This window comes from Euprymna scolopes, chromosome 7 (genome assembly GCF_053919585.1).
Source record: "Euprymna scolopes isolate OS-2025 chromosome 7, ASM5391958v1, whole genome shotgun sequence".
Classification (NCBI taxonomy): domain Eukaryota; kingdom Metazoa; phylum Mollusca; class Cephalopoda; order Sepiida; family Sepiolidae; genus Euprymna; species Euprymna scolopes.
The window spans coordinates 110,655,131-110,667,463 of record NC_136488.1 but is presented as its reverse complement, the minus strand read 5'-3'; the positions used below and the strand labels follow the sequence as shown (position 1 = coordinate 110,667,463).

The 12,333-nt window shown below is 36.3% G+C and overlaps 2 protein-coding genes across 3 annotated transcripts in view; both read left to right on the top strand.

Annotated features, from left to right (window-relative positions):
- The window catches only part of LOC145279887 (cis-aconitate decarboxylase-like), a 77,342-nt gene that overhangs the window by 17,776 nt on the left and 47,233 nt on the right, over positions 1-12,333 (top strand). The gene's annotated exons all lie outside the window — the stretch shown is intronic.
- Positions 11,045-12,333, top strand: part of LOC145279885 (ketohexokinase-like) — a 376,201-nt gene continuing 374,912 nt past the window's right edge. Inside the window, exon 1 of the mRNA XM_080131353.1 lies at positions 11,045-11,891. The gene's annotated coding sequence lies outside the window, so the exon portion shown is untranslated. The remainder of the gene's footprint in view (positions 11,892-12,333) is intronic.

Sequence of the window (12,333 nt, the reverse complement as noted above, 5' to 3'; positions counted from 1 at the left end):
AATTCCCAGGCTAAATGATTTTTTCTTTGACAGCCTAAATGTTTTAATGCAAATTCCAATCAATTTACCACCTCACACTCTGTGAAAACTCTCAGACCAATGATTTTCTATTCCACAGTTTAAATGCCTTAACATCACTTCCAACAATATTTTATTCACATTTCATGAAAACTCTCAGGCCAACTGATTTTCTATTCAACAGTTTAAATGCCTTAACATCACTTCCAACAATATATTATTCACATTTCATGAAAACTCTCAGGCCAATTGATTTTCTATTCAACAGTTTAAATGCCTTAACATCACTTCCAACAATATTTTATTCATATTTCATGAAAACTCTCAGGCCAACTGATTTTCTATTCAACAGTTTAAATGCCTTAACATCACTTCCAGCAATATTTTATTCACATTTCATGAAAACTCTCAGGCCAAATGACTCGCTATTCGGCAGTTTAAATGCCACAAAAATTTTTTTCAAATAATTCACTATTTCACACGGTATCAGTCCTCATCAAAAAAAAATAGTACATTTCAATACAATTATTAAAATAACGAAACAGTTCCCTTCATTTTTTTTCTTCAATCAAATCACGGTTCTATCAAACTCCGTTTGTTTTATCCTAAAAAGATTTAAGATTTAATTTCATGATACACGTTTTTAGTTTCTCTTCTGTCTATCCCCATTGGTTTCTATCTACTAGCACATCTGAAAGAGCGGCCCCGTTCCACAGCCTGTCAATACCACGTGCGCACAAGGGCCCGACATGCACACGACAGCACCAACAGTTGCAACCCAGTCCATTATCAGATTGCTACCTGGTTAACTACTTCTGGTCTACCTGGTTCATTGCTCGTAGGCTGACAGGAACCTTCCTTCCCCCAATTTCAGGTTTTTTTTCCTTTAATTTTAATAAAATTCTCCAACCAAACGTTTGGCAGTCTAAATGTCTCACCACACAGCCAAATCATTACTTCATCTTTAATTTATTTTTATGAGAGCTTCTATTCATTACAAAATCAGAACGGCATCGATACCGCCGGTTTCTATTTCTCTAAGGATCGGTATACTTCTCTCAATCCCTCTTTGGTTTCCCTTTTCACAACCATTCTTCAGGTTATCTCGGCATGAGCATCTTTCTCTCTCTCACTTATTGACCATTCTATCTCATGGTACATTATTCTCAAAAGTTTCCCCATTCATCAGTGGTGCACAGTGTCTGTCACTGTAGACCAGCGGAGAGATCACATCTCTATGATATTCGTATTCTCACATGCCTTTTCCATGGCATCTCACGCAGACACATCCAGTGTCTCGTTAAATCTTTGACCACTCAATTCTTCATGCCTTTACGACCAGTACACCTTGTACATTTCTCCGTCTCTACCTTTATAGCTCATACACAGTGCACTCTACACTTTCTCACATCCCTCCCGCAGAGATCACATCACACCCAGCCAATTCTTTCTTCTGGCTTCCTCGACACATTTTTTTCTTCTAAAACTGCCAACTGTCGTTCTCTTTCTGTCTTAGTTCTTTTCTTTTTTTTTTCTTTCAACCATTATTTGACAGGCGTTCTTTTATAATTTATTCATTTATTTATTTATTTTTCCTTTACTCTTCCTTCTTTTCAAAAACTATTTTTCTTTTAAAAATTTCAAAGTGAATCTAACCCTTCGGACTGCTACCCGTGATAAGTCGTATACACTCTTATGCTCATCAATTCGCCCACACCTCGCTCCTGCTCCAAGCTGGTCTTGGGGCTTGCTGTTTTTTGCTTTTCGCCCCTCCCTCTCTCCTCATGTCTACTAAATCTGTTTACTGCCATGCCTTTTAAGGGGACTTGCCTCTCTCTCTCTTTCTCTCTCATATCAGTGACAACATATGCGCGTCCGTTCTTATACAACAACGGCATATCAACCAGTCTAACGAATACATATTTCATTTTCACGTTTTCCTTTGGGGGTGGAAGAAAAATCAACAATACTTTGCATATTAAGACAAAACTTTCGTTATGGGAGACTTAACAAAAGAAAAACCACACTGACAACCGCACATGAAAAAACATTTGAGCGAAGCAATAGGAACCAATAAAAATCTGCCCTTACCTCTCTTATCATCTGCTTCGTTTCTTTTCATTTCTCCTTTTCTCTGTCTCTCGAGGTCCTCCTTGCTCCTTGCAGCTATTATGTTTTTAGCTATGCCTTCAAAGTTTAATTTCAATCTTTCTTTTCTTTTCGATAAATTCAATGTCAGTTTTTCTTTTCTTTTCAATAAGTTTTCTTTTCAATGGTTCTTTTTCCCCCCGATTTTTTTTAACATTTTTCTGTGCCATTTTTCTTTTTCCTTATATTTTCAATTTTTTTTTTCAAGAAAACTGAGTTCCAGACGCTTCAAAAATGTGTTCGTGGTTACTCATTCGTGCACATCTCATAGAGATGTGATATCCTGGTCACGGCACCATAATATAACCCTAACACCCTCTCTCGTCCGAGGGCCGGGCCGCATCCGTCGCTATCCTGGTTCACGGGAGCATACTTGTGATGTACTTCTGGCCGTGTTCATCGCTCCCAGCTCACAGGACCATAGATGCAACGCAGCAGGGCTACATTCTTACTTGTCTAGTGGTGGACCCCTCAGTGGTGACCAGACTTTCACTGGTTACTGGAAAATATTCTTCTGCTGCTCAGGGCACGCGAAATGTGCATGACCCTAAGTTCATGTGACAACATTGTCGATTTCGGTCATCACTCTGGCTTCGTGCTAGATCCAGTCTATCTCCTTCATCATCTGGCATCAGGGCATACCTGAAATAAACTGCATCTTCATTCAGGCCGGAAATCAAGAAAGAAAGAAAAACTCTGGGACATTTTTATTTAACGAAACAAAATAATTATTCATAAATCGTTTTACACTTGTTTATAGTCGAGTTCTTTGATCCAAGCTTCATGATGCAGGTTAAGTTCCTCTAACTAATTTCCCAGCTAAGAACAAGAGCTTTTCAACTTAGCTCTTATGAGGGTTTCGCCACCCCACCCCAGGCGGGGTGAGAGCGATGTGGATGCCTCGATGCCAGCTAGTAAAAAGGACCCTAACTCTAAAAAACCAATCGTTTTTATCAAATCAGAAATTCCTCCCTCTACCTTTTTGGAGTTATTCTTTCTTTTCTCTTCCCTTTCTCTCTTTCTCTTTGTTCCCTATTAATTTACTCCCCTTCTCTCTTTCTTTTGTCCTGAACCTTCTCCCTCATTAATGACCATATCTCTCCCTAGGTTCAATTTATTTACTTATCTGTCCAACTAACTTATCACTTGGCTTGGTGGTCCAACAGGTGGACCCAAATGACAACATCTTCCAAAACCAAATCCAGACTTGTTTTTGTTGAGATAAATGATTTCAATTTTAATCATACATTTTATTTTTAGATTCAAATATTAATAACTCCATTTTATTTCAGTATTTAATTTATGTATTTCTGTTTTATTAAATGCTAGCTTTTTTTCTCGTCTATAAATGTTTATTTATCTACCGAGTTGATCTTAAATATTGTATACTCAATCCATTATATTATCCTTTTCAGTCTGCACCCCTTAATTCCGCTGGCTTCCATCTTATGTCGCAATTACTTTTGACGTCACCAACTAACTTTCGGAAGAACCCCCCCCCCATCCGCTTTTCTTTTATATCGTAAGTTTCTTAAAACGTGACTAGCTAAAGTTCAGAATAAAATCACGCTTTTCTTTTAACGGTTAATTTTAAAAAAATCTTTTGAACGCTGTTAACTTAAATTCCTCACTTCAGTTTACATTTTGGAGACGGACGTGTTTTTGTTGAGATAAGTGATTTCAATTTTAATCATACTTTTTATTTTTAGATTCAAATATTAATAACTCCATTTAATTTCAGTATTTAATTTATGTATTTCTGTTTTATTAAATGCTAGCTTTTTTTTTCTCGTCCATAAATGTTTATTTATCTACCGAGTTGATCTTAAATATTGTATACTCAATCCATTATATTATCCTTTTCAGTCCACACCCCTTTATTTCGCTGGCTTCCATCTTATCTCGCAATTACTTATAACGTAACCAACAAACCTTCGGAAGAACCCCCCCATCCGCTTGTCTTTTATATCGTAAGTTTCTTAAAACGTGACTAGCTAAAGTTCAGCATAAAATCACGCTTTTCTTTTAACGGTTAATTTTTAAAAAAATCTTTTGAACGCTGTTAACTTAAATTCCTCACTTCAGTTTACATTTTGGAGATGGACGTGTTTTTGTTGAGATAAGTGATTTCAATTTTAATCATACTTTTTATTTTTAGATTCAAATATTAATAACTCCATTTAATTTCAGTATTTAATTTATGTATTTCTGTTTTATTAAATGCTAGCTTTTTTTTTCTCGTCCATAAATGTTTATTTATCTACCGAGTTGATCTTAAATATTGTATACTCAATCCATTATATTATCATTTTCAGTCTACACCCCTTAATTTCGCTGGCTTCCATCTTATCTCGCAATTACTTATAACGTCACCAACTAACCTTCGGAAGAACCCCCCCATCCGCTTTTCTTTTATATCGTAAGTTTCTTAAAACGTGACTAGCTAAAGTTCAGCATAAAATCACGCTTTTCTTTTAACGGTTAATTTTTAAAAAAATCTTTTGAACGCTGTTAACTTAAATTCCTCACTTCAGTTTACATTTTGGAGACGGACGTGTTTTTGTTGAGATAAGTGATTTCAATTTTAATCATACTTTTTATTTTTTGATTCAAATATTAATAACTCCATTTTATTTCAGTATTTAATTTATGTATTTCTGTTTTATTAAATGCTAGCTTTTTTTCTTGTCCATAAATGTTTATTTATCTACCAAGTTGATTGTAAAAATAGATTACGAAATTGTACTCATTCTTAGTTCGTGAGAGGGGAATCTATTACCATACTTTCCCTTAAACACGTCCGTTGGACTTTTATTAAGTAGAATACTTAATAATTTTTTTTTTTTTTTTTTTTTTAATGGAGAGTAGAAAACGCATTGTGGATGTGTTATCGGCAGCTCCTGTTACTCTCGCTTCTTCTTATTTGTCCCTCAGTCCTCATCTTTTAATGAGTGATTTTTCTGACAAAGGGAGAAGAAAAAGCTGTTTTCTAGGTTGGCAGTATTTTGCGCGAACAGTTGGCAGAGATGGCGGAAATTTTCTGTTTCTATGTCTATCCTTGTAGCTATGTCACTAGTAAGGGTGCTGGAGGTAAACGTTTTGTCTGGGCTGACGTTATCCGCCTGATAGTCAGGGACCCGAACCTTGGATTAACCACTAAGGAGGCTGTCCTATCAGCAGGTGCAAAGTACTGGGGCTGCTGTATTGCCATTTGGTGAATGGATTCTGGACCATGCAGTAGCTTCTGGTGGGGCCTCTCGATGCCATACTAGTGGGTAATTGTTACGGCTTTACCTTATCATTAGCTACAAATAAAAAAAAAATTCTTCGTTTCTTTTTCTCTCTTAGTTTCCCCTCTCTGTCCTGCTCTAAGTAAATCTGATGACCTAGTCCACAAATTCCAAAATTTCATCATGACAAGTTTCAAGAAAAAATACACGATTAAACCCGGTTCTCCAACTTCCAACGTAGATCCCTACTACCATGTCTCCTTCTCCAACATCAGGGGTCTACGTTCTAACCTTCAAGAGGTTGAAACCCAATTACAGGAGACTAAACCAGACCTTTTATTTTTAAGTGAAACTGGCATTGGACAGGCTATTTCCCTAGAAGAGTTCGCAATTAAAGGATACTCTAACTTAACTTCTAAATCTGACCCCCAAGATCGCCATGGGCATGGAATATGTGCCTATATTAAAGATAGCTTTCCATGTGGAAGGGACATCTCCAGGGAAGATCCTAACTTACCCTATATGTGCTTCCGGGTTGCTTTAGCTCACACTACGGCATTTATATTTACTCTCTATCGCCCCCATAACAGCAGAGTTACTATCTTTAAAAGCATATCTGAGAAAATTGACCTAGTCCTATCTGCTTATCCTTCAGCTAACATTCACATATGTGGAGACTTCAATGTTCACAACGTCGAATGGTTGACCCACTCAAAAAAGACAGATTATGAGGGGAGGTTCTGTCATGATTTCTCCATTGCCTATGACCTCACTCAGATTGTTCAGGAACCCACCCGTGTGCCCGACAATGACAGCCAGTATGCGAGCCTACTAGACCTTTTTCTCACAACTTGCCCTGAACTATGTTCAGTTTCTGTTCTGTCGCCTCTTGGATCTTCCGACCACTCTGTTGTATCAATTAAGATAAAAATGAAATGTAATAAGTCCCCAGATGTACCTCTCCATCGTACAGTATATCGATACACTAAGGCTGACTGGGATAGCTTCCGCACATTTATATCTGATCTACCTCTGCATTCCATGTTTAAAAAGGATGTGTCCTCTATAGTATTAGACCTAACGGAATGGTTAATTGTAGGTATTGACCGTTTCATACCCTCGAAAAAGTGTCAGCAAAAACCTAACAGCCAGCCATGGTTCTCTCCAGAATGTGCTGCTGCCATTGCGCACAGAAGTCACTTTTTCCACTGTTTCCAACGTAATAGATGTATGGAAACTAAAGCCGCTTTTAGGACTGCCAGCAACCATTGTAAGAAAGTAATAAAGAATGCAAGAGAGTTGTATGCTCAATCTGTTAAGTCCAAAGTAGCTGAGCAGCGGCTTGGTTCCCACCAGTTTTGGCAAATAGCAAACAGAATCCTGAACAGAAGTGTGTGCTCCATCCCAACTATTATCAATGAACCTGAGGTAATCTCGTCAGCATCAGACAAAGCCAAACTCTTTGTCAAGAACTTTGCAGCTAATTCTACCCTTTGCGATCAAGGCCGCCAACCCCCAATATTTCCTCCTGTATCAGAAAACATGCTATGTGATATACGTATATCTGTACGTGATGTTGCCAAGCTAATCAAAAACCTTGATTCCAGTAAAGCAACTGGCCCTGACGGTATTCCAATTATAGTACTCAAAAAACTTCAACCTGAACTAGCGCCCATACTTACAAAACTGTTTAAACGTTGTCTTAAGGAGAATAGTTTCCCATCTCCCTGGAAAATTTCATCAGTATGCCCTGTATTTAAGAATTCAGGTGATCGCTCATCCCCCTCTCAGTACAGGCCAATAAGTCTCCTGTGCGTCATGAGTAAGTTGATGGAATCTGTGTTAAATACAGAAGTAATCAACCATCTCAACAAAAATAACCTTCTTAGTGACACTCAATATGGTTTCCGTTCAGCTAGATCTACAGCAGATGTGCTTACAGTTATATCTCATAGGATTAGCAAATCTCTCGACGGAGGCAACCTTTCTAGGGCAATTGCTCTTGACATATCTAAGGCCTTTGATAGGGTATGGCATAAAGGTTTACTTCATAAGATCTCTAGCTATGGTATAGCTGGAAATGTCTTCTCAATTATTAAATCATTTCTTTCTGATAGATTCATAAGAGTAGTAGTTGAGGGGCAAAAATCAGAAGCTCACAGTATTAATGCCGGTGTCCCTCAGGGGTCCATCTGGGCCCAACTCTTTTCCTGATCTACATTAATGATCTTCCAAATCACATCCTTACATCATTTGTAGACATTTATGCTGACGACTCTACCATTTATGGTAGCACATCTAAGACAGTAAACAACCAAGTTCTCTTCAATTCTCTCTCCTCTGATCTTGAGCACGTAGTACAATGGGGTAAGGAGTGGCTGGTTACTTTTAATGCATCTAAAACCAAGCCTCTCTCTTTACATCATCAACATTCTGATCCACATCTGGCATCAATTGAAATGAATGGCTCTCGTCTTCAGGAGGCCTCAAGTTTTGACAAGCTTCTTGGCTTGACCATTACTCCTGATCTTAAATGGAACACGTACATCAAATCTGTTGCCAAGGCCGCTGGAAAAATGATGGGGTCTTTCTATCGATCCGGTAGATATCTTACTGCTGATGCTATTCTCTATCTATATAAGAGCCAGGTACGTCCAAGGATGGAATATTGTGTCCACATCTGGGCAGGAGCTGCTAGAAAGGACTTGTCCTGCCTTGATAGAGTTCAAAATAGACTTCGTAGCCTCGTAGGAGATGTCCTTTTCTCTTCCTTGCAACCTCTATCTCACAGAAGAGATGTTGCGAGTTTGTCTCTGATGTATCGTTATTTTCATGGAAAGTGTTCGACTGAGCTTCAATCTATGGTCCCCCCACGCCAAACTTTCACAAGAAATACTCGTCTAGCTGTAAACACTATCAATAATTCCCCCACTCTTTATCTGTGCCTAAACCTAAACGTAGATTCCATGAACAAAGCTTCTTTCTTAGAACTGCACGCCTGTGGAATTGTCTTCCATTTTCCTGCTTTCCGACTGACTACAATATGGTTGTCTTCAAGTCTAACGTAAATAAGTTCTTGATGAGCTGTTCCATATAAGTTATCAAATTTACCAAATTTTCATTACTAATGATTACGATATTGTCCAATTTCTACTGTACACTCTTTAACCCTTATCCTTGAGTGGCCTCTTGGCCTTGATAATGTGGTGATGCCTATGTAAAAAAAAAAAAAAACCCAAAGCAGACCTTTTGAACCCAAGTCATTGTACCTGTCTCACTCAGCAGCTAAAATTTATTTTTACCAAATCCAACTAGAAAAACAATCTCTTGTTCCACGAATGCTATTATCAGATTTTATATTTTCCTTTCATTGTGGACAGAAATCTCATAAACATCTGTTTTTCCTTGACCAAGTGTCAGCATGGCACCCCCCAACCATACCTAATCCTCTCCCATCTTCTCTTCCTCTATCTGAAAAGCAAGATCATCTGGTGGCGCCAGGGATCTCGTCATATCATGATCCATTTCTATTCCCTATACTAATTTAATATTTAATCCTCCGTCACTCCTTATTGTATAATGTAGATGTACTCTCTTTTTTGTCACTGCACAGTAAAATAATATATTATGTGTAATATATTAACATACTTATCTTCATTGATCATATTAAATATTAATTTAGATATATTTTGCCATCCTATATACTATCATTATCGAAATTCATTATGCCAATATAACAAGGTTATAAAGTTTTATTTATTTTGTTTATTTTCATTAGCTAATTATATTTATATAAAATATTTATCTTCATATGGAAAATACTTAAAATTATGTTATTGACGTAGTTACATATATATATATATATATATATATATATATATATATATACACACATACATACATCTATATACATATGCATACATACATACATCTATATACATATGCATACATACATATATATATATATATATATATATATATATATATATATATACTAGCATGGGCGCCCGGCGTTGCCCGGGTGTTTGGATGTGTATGTTGAGCAAAAAAAAAAAATAGTGGTAGTAGGAAGGCAGGCTTGAACCCGTACCGCAAAGGAGGAAAAGAACGGGGTAAAACCTAACGTTTATGCTGTTACGACCACCGCCAAACCGGAAGCGACATTTTTTAAAATTAAGGCTAGACAATCTAAAGGAGAGGATAACTTTCAAAAATATCGGCGAAAAAAGTGACCGCACCCCTGTAGAAAAGTGCCTAGTTGAAGAGGAAGATATTAATGTTTTTAGCCAATTTTTCGATATTTGTCGTATGAAAGATCGAACTTTAAAATAATACTGATCTTGGTAAAATCCGTCGCCTCTATTGAAAGTTTAAGGCAGACATGCAAACATACATACATACATTTATATATTGGTAACTAAAAATTTTCGACCCAAGTTGATGAAAAAGCTTGCCCTATCTCTGAATACCCTTTATGTAAAATTTCAAATATTTAGACCAGAAATTCTGAGTAATTTGGAAGAGACCGCAGAGGACAATTTTTTTAAAACTTTGACCCCTATTATGACCCCTTAAAATTTATTGTTTTGGGCTCAAATCAAGTTATTATTATTATCCATATCCAAGACACTTATATCTAAAATTTCAAGTGCGTAGACCCAAAATTGTTGGAGGAGTTTGGTAGAGTTCTCAAAGGTCAAATTATTGAACTTTGACCCCTTAATCGCGAAATTTCGGGCCAAAAACCGATTACATCGATTTTCCCAAATCTCAGTAACCTGTATATCAAATTTCGAGTTTGTAGACTAAAATTGACGGAGTTATTGCATAGGGAAATGTACAAAGACAGATACACAGACACGTTCACTTTTATAGATATATAGATAGAAAAATAATAGATAGATAGATTTGTTTAATAAAAATATATATGCATACATAAATATATATGGAAACAATTTTGTGTTTACTATAAACTTTTTTCGCAAATATTGTGCAAGTATAAATCATGTAGAATATCTGCATGAATATAATTACACGTAATAGTTAACTAAAGATGATTATCCCATTAAAACCCGAAGCAATTAATAGGGAATTAATTAAAATGATTGTTTAAAAAGAATATGCAAATTAGCTAGATCGTTTGCTAGTGAATGCAATTCCACAACCCATATATAAGAAAATTGTATTTTCTTTTTAAGTAAATAGAAAAGAGGGTTTTTAATATGAATATTGATACACACAAAAGAAAACTAGATTTATAGGAGTATAGATACACATACGCACATATATATACACACATACATACCTATATATATATACACATATATATACACACATGTATATATATATATATATATATATACACACACATACATGTATATACACATACATATATATATACACATACATACATATATATATACACATACATATATATATATATACATATATATATATACACATACATACATACATGATGATTGCAACGTCTTGTCAGACGAGTGCCACTCCCTCAGACATTTAAAATCCATGAGCCCAAATGTCTGAGGGAGTATCTATACAAATATGATGTTAAAGAGTCTTAGCTTTGTACGACAGCTAAGTCTCTCTCTCGGTTCAAAATGTTGAGATCCAGCAACAAGCAAGAGCAAGATAGCCAGCAACAAATTAAACTGCAGACCAGCTTAATGCGGGTACTGGTCTTCCGCTTTATGGTTTTTTAAATCAGAGATTTGCTTCTCCTAGAAAGGTCGCCTTCACCACGGCTTATGGGAGCCCTCTCTACCCCAATACACACACACACACACACACACACACACACAAATATACACGGTGCTAGTTGGCCATTGACCCAGAAAAGAGTTCATTCGCCCTTTGGAAGGTCTTGTTTTTAATCCTTCAGGGAGACAAGCCGCCCTCCTCACCAAACAAGTCTGGTGGGGGAACCAGTTTAGTCGCCGGTGACCCGACCATGAGGCAGGTAGTACTGGGTTACATGGTACCAGTAGCATATGACATGACCTGACACATACATACATACATACATACAGCCTTTGAGACTTTACACGACCGGTCGCCACAGTCGATTGAAAATTTCTTGGGGCGACTAAAAGTCGTAAATCACTCGCCCGTAAGTCGATAAAATTTCTTTTAATAAAGAAACTCATTTATTTTACGACCTTCAAATATGTGGTGCCTTAGAATGGCCTATGTCTCACCATTTGTGAATTCTTTCATCTCTAGCTGTGAGACCATTGGAATATCAAAAAAGTGTGGTCACGCTAAAGGTCAACAAGAGGTCAAATTTACACATTCGGCGTGTAGTCAAAATGTCGCCTCCATTTAGCTCTCTGATTTTGAAATCCATTTGGAAAGAAATTCTTTGACGCTACAACTACATACACTTCATGCTTACAAAAGTAAAGATGAACATTTGAAAGAGGAAAAAACGCATCGTCCCATCAAGCACGCACCGAAAATTAAATTATACAACAAGTAAGTAATCATATTTTTCTCAATTATGTAAATTCAGATATTCACATGCTCTTTTTGTGCAACTTTCAAAAAATAATCGATACCCAATTTTAAAAATAATATTTTAAATTTTAGAATGTTGTTCTGAGGTGAATTCTTTGTTTTAATAGAAACAAAAGAGACCCACTTCTGTTCTATATCAAAGTTTTTTTTTTCCATAAATTACAAAGAAAAATTGATCGTTTAAATTTTAAAAAGATATGAAACCATGCCGATTTTCTAAGAAATCTAGTTCATTTCAGCTAAATAGTGTTTATAAAGATAGAGGATTTTTGTAATTCTGGCTATCTGTAATGTACATTTTCAACCAAATTTTAAAAATATCAATGCGTTGATTGTGTTTTCTTTCTTTCATTTGTTGTAGTGAACTGGTGGATATATTATATATATCCCCCAGTCGTAC